Here is a 14,679-nt window from a genome sequence, read left to right as displayed (position 1 = left end):
TTTGATTCCAAAATTTAGTGCATCTTAATGACAAAGATAATTATGATATAGAGAGCTTATAACTTTTTACATACACAAATAGACAAATCAGCATCCCATCAATGAATTCACACTAGATGTCAATTGAAGTAGTTAGTAGATTCGTGGGAAATGAAAGGATAGGCCGCCAAAACCAAGATGTAGAAAAGTGTCATATTATGAAAATATCTATGTCCTACATCAATGAGCAACCTCTTTGTCATGAATTAGTGACAATACAACCTGGATCACTCTTGACAACTACAAGTTTTCTTATTGTAAGCAATCAATTTTTTGCAAATCTACATTATTTAGCATGTACTAGATAAATTGTATCATACGAATGACCATAAAAACCTAGGTTTGCAAGATAATTAGCAAGGGCATTCTCTTCACGAAGAGTGTGTAAAATAAGAACTTCTTCAAAGGTGTCTAGGAGGTGCTAGATTTGTTGAAGGATCTAAGCCAACTTCCAATTGTGTGATTCTCTTTTAGGCATTGATGATAACCATAGAACCACCTTCAACTTGCATTAGTCTAAAACCCCCTTGTATTGCCAAAACTAGACCAAGGAAGAGAGCATATGCTTCTGCTATGTTGTTTGATCTCAGAGGCAGGGGATCAAATTTAATAGCAAGCACATCAACATAATGATCTCAAATGCAAGCACCTACACCTAATTTACCTAGATTTCCCCTTGATGTACCATCAAAGTTGAGTTTAATGTATCCAGAATTAGGAGGGATCCAGTGGATTTTGTCTCTTCCTTTTAAAGGGGAAGCATATGTATTTTGACACCAACTAATAGGCACATATATGTTTTCCCAATCACAAAAAATATTTTGGTCCCAGTTAGACAAAACTGGGTTGCATTTGTGTTTAGTGTGATTAGTGTTAACAACTTTAGATATAGACTTTTCAATGCTGATAAGAACACTTTCAATAGTGGAGGGATGCTAGCAAAAAATCATTTTATTGGGCTTCCACCAAAGGGCCAAAACAATTAGAGCCAAGGTGTAGATCTAGAGGTTGGAGGAAAAGGAATTGGAATACAACTCTAGCCAAGGTTGGAAAAGGTCTCACAATTTATTTGGGAGGGGGGTGGAGTAGTGTAATTTATTGGGGACAAATAGCCACCATTTTTGTGCAAAAGGGAAATTCTAAAAGGGACGGTGTCCATCCTCAAGTTCTTGATCATAAATATGGCAATTAAAAGGCTATGATGTATGGAATTTAGAAAGTCTATCACTTGTAAGGGCTCTTTTTCTCAAAGCAATCCAAGTAAAGAAACCATCCTTTGAGAGAATAAATTGGTTCTAGTAGAATGAGAATGAATGAGAGGGGGTTTTATTAGCTTCCCATTGTTAGAGAATCTTGTAACCTTCTTTGATTTAGTATGAGCCATTTTTCCCTATGGGCCAGATTAACTGATCTTCCTACCTAGAAAGATAAACCACTAAACTTGAGAGTAGTTGATAAAATCTATCTTCATCAAAGGATGAAATAAGAAACTCCCCCATGTCCTTCCAAATCACTTTTTTGGAGAATAAACATACTATAGAGATAAAATCTATTAGATATTTTCCCAATGATTTTTCCAATGAGACAATCAAGATATCCACTAGGCCTGGTTTGAGAAGAGGAGGGGAGCCATGCCAAGAATCTCTCTTAAACTTGACTTGATGGCCACTATTTACCTCCCATGATAGGTAGTTAGTTACAATGTCTCTGGATGTCATCATAAAGTCCCATAGTGTCGATCCTTTGGGGGGTCTTGCATTGAGAGTACTCTTGAGGGGTAATTGTTATCTATGTACTTGTATTGCATTGTAACATCCCCATCTTTTTAGCATATCAGTGGAGTTCCATGCCTTTATGTTCTCTAAAGGCTAAGTGGAGAAATAAGGAGAAATTGATTAAATTATTTTCTTATAAAGTCATTAAATAAGTTAAAATTAAAAAAGTGACTTTATATTTAATTAATTTGTTTTTCTAGAGAGTGCATTAATTATTGGAAGGGGAACCTTCTAGTAATTTAATTTTCTAGAAGCACAATTAAGTATTGTATGGCAAGGGACAAGCTTCTACAAACTGCATTAATTATTGGAAAGGGGGGAACTTCTAGAGAATTTAATTAATTAATATTTTATTTCCTTCTAGAAGGGTGAAGGGAAAGTATAAATAGAGGTAAGAGCTTCATTGTTTATCATCCAATTATTGTGAATTGCATTTGAGAAGAACTTGGGAGAAGAAACTAAGGTTTCTAATTTCAGTCAACCATTGGAGAACATCAAATCTTCAGTGTTACAACCATTTGAGGTGGTGAAATATCCATTGAATTTGGTAGTCAAGAGAGCTTCAATTCAGGAGTTCTATTTATGCTTAAATTGGAGAATACATTTATTGTTGGTTGATACAGTATGCAAGAACGATACTACGCTACAATATTTATGCTTGATTCATCTCCATTATTGGGCATCACTATTATTAGGTTCCTCTTGCAACTATTAGTAGTTAGCATTGTAATTTTTAGGTATATGATTTTACTATGATAATTCAAAATAAGATTTTGGCATTACTATAGTCATTACTGTAAGTCATTTGTCTTGGCAAACTCATAGCAACATTGTACATGAGACTAAAATCAATAAAGAAGATGCATGTTCCATGCCATTTGTTTGACAAAATGTCCATCTAATAGCATTTGTGATCAGCATAATAGTTGTATGTCAATTGTTTGTCAAAATATTAGTTGGCTATAGGTATGCATTCTATATCTAGTTTCCATGTATATGCATTAAAAATATTAAAAGAAGTGCACTTGCATATTATTTTATTGTAAGAGGCATTGTAATATCATTTGTGAACATTCTAAATTTCTCAGTATTGAGAGGCAACATACAAGTGTTTGAAAATATTCCTTGAGCTAAAATTAGTCAGTTTGGGCAAGGGATATTACATTGGTATAAGAGCTTGCTTGCAAAGTGTTTGACGAAATGTCAAACAATTGAATTAGAGAAGAATCTCATATTTGTTGAAGTTATAACCAGTTGGGGTTATTACATTGGTATCAGAGCTTTCTTGCAAAGTGTTTGATGAAATGTCAAACAACTAAATTAGAGAAGAATCTAGTATTTGTTGAAGTTATAACCAGTTGGGGTTATTACATTGGTATCAGAGCTTGCTTGTGAAGTGTTTGACAAAATGTCAAACAATTGAATTAGTAAAGAAATTGGTATTTTTTGAAGTTATAACTAGTTGGGATTATTACATTTGTGTCAGAGTGGTTTTCTGAAATTTATAAATTATTTTTAGATTTGCTATTGCATTTGGAGTGACCAACACTCTAGCATTTTCTAGCCATGGACAGACATAGGAGGACTGATAGTTCTAGAACTCAATGGAGTAATGAGGAAGTTAGCGTGAAGATGAATGCTTTGCAGGAGAGTATAGAGAAACTTAAGCTTCATTAATAGAGATTGACAGAGAGCTTGTCAGATCTAGAGACAATTGAAAGGGCAACAAAGTATATGGTTTCCGCCTTTAGAAGGTCGACATCAAGGTTGCAAGGAAGGAAGCTTGACTTTTCCTTGAAAGGAGTCCTTGATGTAGATATACCTATATTTAATATGGCACCTGCTAGTCCTATCTGCAATGTTGATGATGGACATATTTCACAAGGAAACGTAGTTGTGTCAATGTTAGTACAGGATAGCAGCACCAAGCTTCAGTAGGTTGAGGCTCCTAGAGATGTTGGTACAATTAGTTTAGAGACAGTTGATGTAGTTGTTACCACTAATACTTTCAGCCCTCTTGAGGACAGGATTATTATTGGAGATTTGTATGTGAGATCTCATGGTGTTGCTATAATGCAGGAGGTAGTTTCTACCTTAGGTGGGACCAAGGCATGTATAGAGTCACCCAACTATGATGTTGGTGATAAGGGTGTTTCAGCAGAGTCAGTAGATGTGGGTTTATGCTCTAGTATAACTGATTCATAGCTTGGTGCTAAGTCATGTGTGTAGAGTTAGGAGTCCTCAGTTGAGGCTTTGTCAAGGGATGACGATGCAACAATAGTGAGAGAAGGAGCATGTGACTTGGATATTTTCATATCAGTAGCCACTTCTGTGTTAGTTGAACTATCTAACAAGGAGTTTAGCAGTATGAATGTAGTTGTTGATGTGTGTTCTAATGATGGCACACATGTTGATGATTATGAGTTTTCATCATCTACACATTCGGTTCAATTTTCTATTATGGCAGTTAGTGTTGTTCCTATGTCCATATATTTTGATGTGGCTACACCTATTATTGATACAGTTTGCATGAATGCATATGGTTTTCCTATAGCTACATCTTTTTCAATGCATGTTGGGGATGATCAAGATTCTAGTCCAATATAAATTATGTGGGTGGATATACTGAAGAAGAGGTTTCATAGATCTTCTGCGAAATTGCCTTCTAGTAACATTCTAACTTTTATATCATCAGCACAAGTTTTGGGTGCTAGGTTGTAGGACATGTGGTTGCTCCTGATGATGCTAGTTTGTAGTTGGTTTAATGTCCACAGGGATGTCACATACTACTTCATTTGGGATCTAGGTGGAAGTTGGAGTTCGTTGTGTTGTTGGATTGCTTGAGGACAAGCAATTTTAGGGAGGGTGGACTGTAATGTCCCCATATTATTAGCATATACGTGGAGTTCTTAGAATTTACTTTCTTTGAAGGCTAAGTGGAGAAATAAGGAGAAATTTATTACATTAATTTCTTATAAAGTCATTAAATAAATTGAAATTAAAAAATCACTTTATATTTAATTAATTTAACTTTCTAGAGAGTGCATTAATTATTGGAAGGGGGAAGCTTCTAGTAATTTAATTTTCTAGAAGCACAATTAATTATTGTATGGAAAAGGAGAAGCTTCTACAAACTGCATTAATTATTAGAAAGGGGGAAGCTTCTAGAGAATGTAATTAATTAATATTTTATTTCCTTCTAGAAGGGTGAAGAAAAAGTATAAATAGAGGTGAGAGCTTCATTTTTTATCATCCAATTATTGTGAATTGCATTTGATAAGAACTTGGGAGAAGAAACTAAGGTTTCTAATTTTAGTTAGCCATTGGAGAACATCAACTCTTCAGTGTCGCAAACATTTGAGGTGGTGAAATATCCACAAAATTTGGTATTCAGGAGAGCTTAAATTCAAGAGTTCTATTTGTGCTTAAATTGGAGAATACATTTATTGTTGGCTGCTACAGTATGCAATAACGATACCACACTATAGTATTTATGCTTGATTCATCTCCATTCTTGGGCATCACTATTATCAGGTTCCTCTTGCAACTATTCCTAGTTAGCATTGTAATTTTTAGGCATATAATTTTACTGTGATAATTCAGAATTAGATTTTGGCATTACTATAGTCATTATTGTAAGTCATTTGTCTTGGCAAACTCATAGCAACATTGTACATGAGAATGAATTCAATAAAGGAGATACATGTTGCATACCATTTGTTTGATGAAATATTTTGATTTATATTAAAAAGTTATTTCTTTGATTTATTCTCATTAATTTTTTAACCTGATACCACAGTATATGAGTCTAGAACATGTTTGATCTGCTTGGCTTTCTTTACATTGGATTCCCCAAAAAGCAAGGTGTCATCAACAAATAATGAATGAGTAACCAAGATGTCTGAATTCCCAATTTTTATACCTTGCTAGTGGCCAAGAGCATGTTGTTGTTGAATAAATCTATTGAATGCTTTTACCATTTGAATAAATAGTACCGAGGATAGAGGATTTCCTTGCCTAACCCCTTGTATTGAAGAGAATAATCCCATGTTCCCAAAATACAAGCTCTAATCCATTTACACCATTTTTTGAAAAATTGAATCTTTGGAGAACTTTGAAAAGGAAATCCCAACAGACTTGATCATAGTATTTACAAATTTAGATATTTCTCTTGAAAGTTTTCAAATCTCTCCTTTATAGTATCAATGGGTTTAGTGAATACATCTTTAACGTACATTTAAATAATTTGTGCATCAAATTCATACCACATAGGCATGATCCATATTGTACTAGGTTCTAGAGCTTCCATCAAACATTGGTCAATATCAACTATGAACAAGTTGTCTCCAGTTATTTCTTAATAATTGATTTAGGAATCAATTCCCTAGCTTTCATTTCATTTTGAAAATTCTTGAATTAATTATAAATACTAAATTTTCCATCTCTTAAAGCAACATTTTAATAACCTATTCCATTATTCTTTTTGTTAAGTATGTAAGTAGAAATGTACAACCCACTACTTGTCTCCTCATTGCATATCTTGGAGTGGGTCACCATCCATTTTATCAATGCTCTTGGTTTGAGAAATTATGTCCTTCATGTCATTCAAAATATTATTTTGGGCAAGCTTGAGTCTTTAAGGGGTTGTGTGTGGTTTCCTTGGAAGTATTTGTGAGCAAGGAAATAAAAGCAAAGACAAGGATCCATGTTTGATCGCCATGTGGCCTTTTTGTTGGTGTTTTAAGAAAAGAAGATCCCTTCTTTACCATCTCTCAGTGACATTTGTATGCATTACCAAGTTATATTGTAGGATACTTAATAGTCCTCCACATTTATGTCAAATATAGAACTTAATCTTTATGTGTACCTAGATTCTCATAATTCTAGAGCTGTCCCAGGATTAGTATGATGCCACTCATTGAAGGGTGACTAATCTAGTTGATCTTTGCTGACAATCCCCTAATAGGGTTACATCTAATTTATGCATATGCTACCATAGTAGGTTAAATTGAACATTATTGTCAGTCAATTGCATATTGTTGAATTCTTAGATCTTATTAATAAGATTAATTTCTAAAATATTTAAATGTTAAATTTGTTGAAGGGCCTAAGATAATTGATTCACCCCCCACTCATTTATCCATCATTAAAGTGTCTAGATACTTTATAGGAAAACATACATGTTCCAGGAACATAGTACAAAGTTGACCAAAATGGACCTCAAACTGCATTAGGGGAGTTCTTATTTGTATTAATATTCCTCTAGATATTATTTCTCAAACACAAACTAATATTTTTCATGTGACTAAGGTTGTGAAATATTTATTTACACTAATTAATTACATTTTCTGTAAATTATATAACATGCACTCCATGAGAGAAAATGAATTTGAGGAAACATAGTGATAAAATTGGTATTCAATTTTTTTAGTTATATGAAGTTTTCATAAGGGATCAAAATTCTCAAAATTTTAGTATTTGCAATCAAAAGACATTTGAGATGTTCATTTTTTATAACAATCATAAATTCATTGATTATGATTTTTTTTTAACACTTACAATTTTATTAGTTTTGTTTATTCAAATTTTGAGCAAGTCTAATTATTGTAGTTTGAATTTTTAATATTTTAATTTTTGCACCATTTCTCTTAAGAAATTAAAGAATATTATATCAATTAAAACCATTTCACAAAAAATCTTTAATTATTTCCTATAAATTTAATCTGGTGAAAAAATAAAAATACTAGAACTAAACGCAACACAAGTTTTTGGATATTGAGTCTTTGGGAGTCATCAAATTTTTTTAAAAATAGATCTAGGAGAACAAGAAAATAAAGTGCAACTTGATAGTTACATATACGATCTAATCATAATAAATATGACCTTAAAATGAAATTTTTAGCTTATTGGACCTCACCTTATACTTAAGTACCATTCCAAAATTATATATATATACTTGTATACTTATAATTGTATAATTATAACATGTTATAATTTTGTTTTAAATATATAATATTTATTATATATTCAATATATTTGATATAATAAATTATTTAAATGTTCAATTATATATCTAGTTTTGAACCTAACATAAGTAAATAAAATTTAGCTTACAATTATTATTATTATTTAAGAAAAAGTGGGCTATCCAACATATACATATATTTATAATTACTCTAATTCAAAGACTCATCTAGGAAAGAATCAAGAAACAAAACCTAGAATCCTCATCATTACATATACTAGAGGAGAACCTCAATTTACACTTGCCCAACCGAAAATATAAAATCATATACATTCAAAGTTGGTAATCACCAAAATAAAAAATGCTTTCCAAAAACCCAAATTAAGTAGCTCCACTTTGGACTATCATTCCTCCACAATTCTAAATTCCATCAACAACTAATTCTTCATTTGAATCTATAGCTGTAACAACAATTCCTTATGAAACAAATTGTAGGAGATGTATCATAGGCACTTTACGAATGAGAAATCTATTTTGATTCCAAAATTCAATGCATCTCAATGACAAGAATAATAATGATATAGAGAGCTTATAACTTTGCACATACACAACTAGACAAATTAGCATCCCATCAAAGAATTCACATTGAATGTCAATTGAAGTAGTCAATAGATTCATGGGAAATGAAAGGACAAGCCACCAAAACCAAGATGTAGAAAAGTGTCATAATATGACAGCGTGTCCTAAATCAGTGAGCAACCTACCTGTCATGAATTACTAACAATAAAACCTAGATCACTCTTGACAAATGCAAGCTTTCTTATCATAAGCAATCAATTTGTACAAATATACATTATTGTTAATAGAATGTACTGAATAAATTGTATCATACAAAAAACCATCACAACCCAGGTTTGAAAGATAATTGGCAAGGGAATTCCCTTCATGAAGAGTGTGTGAAACAAGAACTTCTTCAAAGGTGTCTAGGAGGTGCCAGATTTGTGGAAGGATGTAAACCAACTTCCAGTTGTGTGATTCTCTTTTAATCTAAGCATTGATGATAACCATGGAATCACCTTCAACTTGTATTAGCCTAAAACCCCCTTCTTTTGCCAAAACTAGACCAAGGAAGAGAGCATTTTCTTGTACAATGTTGTTTGATCCCAAAGGCAAGGGATTAGATTTAATAGCAAGTAAATCACCATAATGTTCTCAAATATAAGCATCTGCACCTAATTTACTTGGATTGCCACTTGATGCACCATCAAAGTTGAGTTTAACATATCTAGAATCTAGTGGATTTTGTCTCTTCCTTTTGAAGGGGAAGCATATCTATTTTGACACCAACCAATAAGCACATATATGCTTTTCCAATCATGAAGAATAGTTTTGTCCCAGTTAGACAAAACTAGGTTGCATTTTTGTTTAGTGTGATTAGTGTTAACAAATTCATATATAGACTTTTCAATGCTAATAATAACACTTTCAATAGTGGAGGGATGCTAGTGGAATATCCTCTTATTGCACTCCCACCAAAGGGCCTAAACAATTAGAGTCCGGATGCAGATCTAGAGGTTGGAGAAAAAGCAATTGGAATACTGCTCTAGCTAGGATTGGAAAAGTTCTACAATTTATTCAGGAAGGGGGTGGAGTAGTGCAATTTATTGAGGACAAATAGCCAACATTTTTACACAAAAAGGAAATTCAAAAAGAGATGGTCTCCATCCTCAAGTTCTTGATGATAAATATGGAAATTAAAAGGTTGTGAGATATGGAATTTAGAAATTCTATCACTTCTAAGGGCTCTTTTTCTCAATACAATCCAAGTAAAGCACCCATCCTTTGGGAGAATAAATTGGTTCCAGCAAAATGATAACTCATGAGAAGGGGTTTTATTAGGTTCCCATTGTTGGAGAATCCTGTAACCCTCTTTGATTGAGTATGAGCCATTTTTCCCTAGGGCCCAATTTAACTAATCTTCCTGCCTAGAAAGATAAACCACTAAACTTGAGAGTAGTTGACAAAATCTATCTTCATCAAAGGATGAAATAGGCAGCTCCCTCAGGTCCTTCCAAATCACTTTTTTGGAGAATAAAAATACTATAGAGATAAAATCTATTAGATATTTTCCCCATGAGTTTTCCAATGAGATAATCAAGATATCTATTAGGCTTGGTTTGAGAAGAGAAGGGGAGCCATGCCAAGAATCTCTCCAAAACTTGACTTGATTGCCACTATTTACCTCCTATGAGAGATAGTTAGTTACAATGTCTCTGATGTCATCATAAAGTCCCATAGTCTTACATTGAGAGTACTCTTGAGGGAAAATTATTGTCTAAGTGCTTATGTTGCATTATTTCACACCATTTATTCTTAGGTTTAGAATACATTTTCCAAACTAATTTGGCACCGAAGGCTTTATTTCTTTGTACCAAGTCATAAATTCCAACCCCACCCAAAGACTTCACTTGACCCATATCTTGCAAAGAGATGAGAGGTATTTTCTTTCCTCCATTTATGTTTCGAGACCTTAAGAACTCTTGAATCAGCTTGTGCATAATCTAAATCACTATAGGGGAGCTTTTAACATTGAAAGGTAGCAGTTTGAGATGGTGGACAACATTGATTTGATGGGAAAATTTTTGCCAACCAGTAAGAGCCATCTGGCTTTCCAAGCCACAACTCCAGATTTAATTCTATCAATTATAGGAGACTAGTAGCTTGCTTTATTAGCACCCATGAAGAAAGGAATACCTAGATACATAGACGAGAGATGATCTTATGAGAATCACAAAATATTGACAATCCTTGTAGAAATAGTTTGATTTGTATTAAAAAGATATATCTTTGATTTATTCTCATTAATTTTTTGACCTAATACAACAATATATGATTCTAGAAGATGTTTGATCTTCTTGGATTCCTTCACATTGGATTCCCCAAACAGAAAGGTGTTATCAACAAATAATGAATGAGTAACCAAGATGTTTGAATTCCTAATTTTTATACCTTGCCAGTGGCCAAGAGCATGTTTTTGTTGAATAAATCTATTGAATGCTTTTGCCATTAGAATAAACAGTACTGGGGATAGAGGATCTCCTTGCCTAATTCCTTGTGTCAAAGAGAAGAATCCCGCAAGGACTCCATTTATAATAATTGAGGACCATGCTCCCAAAATACAAGCTCTAATACATTTACACCAATTTTTTGAAAAATTGAATCTTTGGAGAACTTTGAAAAGGAACTCCCAACATACTCAATTATAGCCCTTCATCATATCAAGTTTAATGATGAAATTTGAAGAGTTGGGAGAATTAATTGAGTGTAGGGCCTCATGGGAAACTAATGCACCCTCCATGGTTTCTCATCTATGGGCAAAAAAACCTTGCTCGTGTGAGACTAGTTTAGGTTTCAGATATTGCATTCTCAAATATATGGCCTTAGTAAAAATTTTGTAGATAGTGTTGCATAATGAAGTTGGTTTGAAATCTAAGCAAGTTTTGTGGGGATAATAACTATCTTTGTCGTGTTAAATTATTTTAGCATAGCTTTACTTTTCTTGGATTCTTCAATAACCCGAAGTAATTCCCAACCTAAGAAGTCCCAACATGCTTGGAAAAATAATGTTGATTATCCATCTAGTCTAGGGGCCTTATCTAGAGGCAAGGAGAAAACTATGTTTCTAAGCTCACACAATGTGAAAGGAGCAATTAATACTACATTATTATATTTTGAAACTAGAGAGGGTATATTATTGAGAAGATCTTGTGATTGTGCTTCATGGAAAGTAGACAGAACATGAGGAGCTAATAAATCTTTAAAAAATCTAACCCCTTCCTCTTGAATCCCCTGAGTGTTTGAAATTGGATTATTTTTACAAAATAAAAGAATTACGTTAATTAAGAAAATTGAATATTTCATCTATTGAAATTTATACATAAAAACATCTATATAGTTATTTGGTAATTTTATTTTTCTAATGATATTTTATTTACCCAATTCTTTCAAGTCAATATATCTCATAACAATATTAAATAATTTTAAAAATATTTTTTTACATCTCCTTCTTCCTATAAAATCATAACATAAAATTCTCATCATATAACTTTAAAAAATGTGAATATAAACATATAATGATCTTAAAGAAATATATTAAAAATATTTTTCCATTAAACTCCAAATTTTTATTTCCATCAACCAATTAATAACACCTTTAAAAGTTAGTTATATACTAGCATCTTCTTATATTCAATAATGAAACATTAATAATGTTTCTCACATTCTTACAAAGGGCCACATTCTATTCTACTTCTCCAACCCACCTCTCTTCTTCCTCTTAATTCAAAAGTGTTATTGAGATTGAATGATTTGAATAAAATCCAATCATCAAGAGTGTCTCTCAAATAAGTCATCTTCTTCTTTAAACCTACACAACAATTGGTGTGCATAGTACAAACTTCTTCTAATTTTGCCTTTGATTCACAAAATCCAATATAGTAAATTGTATCAAGGAATAAAATTTCTATGCCTATTTGAGTAAAATTTGAAGAATATTTCATCATATTAAAGACATCTTGATCATGCCTGTTAGGATTTATAGTAGTATATGCATGCCAAAGTTCATAGAGTTTAGCAATTTTTTCATTCGCCTTAACAAATGAAAATCTTGTATTTGGATCGTTTGAGATACAATGTGGATTGTGTTTATATAAATCACAAGATACTTGAAAATCTACTCTGCTTGAGAATCTCTCAAATGGATTTTGTAACCACATTATATCTACATCTTGTAAATGATATTTGGAAAAAAATTAGTAAAATATTCCATGACAGATGAACTATAAGAGTGTTAAATTATGAGATGAGAAAAAAAATCTTTCCATTTGGAAAAGAATATATGAGAGGTGGACAAAAGTAGAAAGACAAATTATGTTGGATACTACCTGATTAGATTTGGTGAAAAAAATTATTATTTATTTCTAATCTATTAGAGTAATAATTAATTTAATTGGCTTATCAAATCATGGATGTGACAATAATTTAATTGAGTCTTTTTCAAAAGATCATATCTCTAACTTGATTTCTGAATTGGGGAAATTAATATTCTCTGAACTAGTATAAATCAGCCTAAAAGTGTTGGTCATATGTTTCAGTTCCTCTCTTGTAGCATTTTTCACAAATTATTGTTTGTGCATCCCTAGCTAGCAATTTTGTCCCGAGATATTTTCTCTTTTTTCCCTCTCTTTATGCCAATCTTGCAAGGATACTAGATTTTCTTCTTGATTCTTTCCTAGTTGAGCCCAAACCTTGAATCAGATTATCTTATATATATTCTAGTGGTTCACCCACTTTTAATTAAAAGGAGAAAATTAATACATGGATCTTTGTTTTTCTTTTTTATCATTTAAAGATTAATTGTATTGGATACTACTTAATTAGATTTTGGTGAAAAAAATTATCACTTAATTTTAATCTATTAGAATAATAATTTATATGGAACTCTACCTTTTTTTATCAAGATAAGGGAGGCTGACTATGTGGAACTCTATTTCACATTCTATGTTAATTAGTTTATTTTTTTTATACTAATTCATTTATGATAGAATAGAATTTAATTTTTTTGATTTGTATCAAATTTATTATTATTAAAAGTTTGAATTTTTTATGCCTTTTATAAATTTGTTTGTTTCCCAACATCAAAGATAGCTGTTTGAATTTTGAATGATTTTTTATAATTGAACAGATTTAGAATATAGAAAAAGAAGAATAAAATTTAAGATAGAAAAAATTAATTAAAATAAATATGCGCAAACCAATCATAATTAACAAGATCACCTCTACGTAAACATCAAACATATTAAAACAACCACAGAGGCTAGTAAACTTTCTTTAGATATGGAGCCAAATATTTTAGAGTCAATCTAATGAAACTATAATTATCAGAATAACAATGCCAAACAATTTGATGATCTTTACAGTAAACATCTACAACGTTGGGTATGTGAGGAAACTTATAGTAAACACGAAATTATAACCTCGCTCAACCACAGACTTCAAGAAGAGAATTTTGGTTTGCGTCATCTTGATTTAATCTTTTGTCCCAAAGGACTTCTCCTTAGTAAAATCAACTCCTTCAGTCCTGAGCTCATAGCAATGAGGATGAATTTCTATTCAGCTGTTGAAAGCTTTTGCATCCATGGCCACAATGATGAGGTGGTTAAGTAAGTCATGTGTTCCTTCCCCAATCCTAAAACTCTCAAGAAAAAGATCAATTAAACTGTTTGGGTCCATCCATGCCCCATTCACTGGTGTGAGGATCAAAGTCTTGTTTGGCATTGAAGCCTTCGCCAAGGCAATCTCCAACTCATCTGCATCACTTGAAACTTCTATTTGAAAACAAACCCAAAATAATACTCAGTTAGAAAACAGCATGATTCAAACCATAGATTATTACAAGAGATATGTTAATCTGAATTACACTTACATATGGAGGTGTGGCTTCAGTTTCTGTAGATAGAGGCCAATAAGTTCCCTTAGTTACAAAGAAACATACCAATAAAACCATTGTTAGAGAAATAATCAGAAATATATCTCTGATTGGCTTATCAAATATGATTTCTCCTTTCATCTTCAAATTGGAAGAGCTTAATCGGCCTTAGTATATCTGATTCAATCTTGAGAGCTACATTCTTATGTCTTGGAGATTATATACAATGAAAATGCCTTTGTCAACCATATTAAGATTTTTTTGAACTAATTCATATTCTAGGGCGTACGACGTGCAACTTCTATATTTGGCTTTGTGAATGATGTATTCAAAGCTTTTAATCAAATGTATTATATTGAATTGAAAAGAAAGAAAGGTTTGTTTATTATCCATTAGTGGGATTGGCAATATAT

At 32.1% G+C, this 14,679-nt stretch overlaps 1 pseudogene; it reads right to left on the bottom strand.

The window, feature by feature from the left end:
- Positions 1-12,062: 12,062 nt before the first annotated feature.
- Positions 12,063-14,407, bottom strand: LOC149541011 (uncharacterized protein At4g15970 pseudogene; annotated as a pseudogene).
- Between the last annotated feature and the right edge of the window lie 272 nt (positions 14,408-14,679).

This window comes from Cupressus sempervirens, chromosome 9, assembly GCF_028749045.1.
Source record: "Cupressus sempervirens isolate cs-2001-9-10 chromosome 9, ASM2874904v1, whole genome shotgun sequence".
Classification (NCBI taxonomy): Eukaryota; Viridiplantae; Streptophyta; class Pinopsida; order Cupressales; family Cupressaceae; genus Cupressus; species Cupressus sempervirens.
Note: the sequence above shows the minus strand (reverse complement) of the source record. Positions and strands in the feature narration are given on the sequence as shown.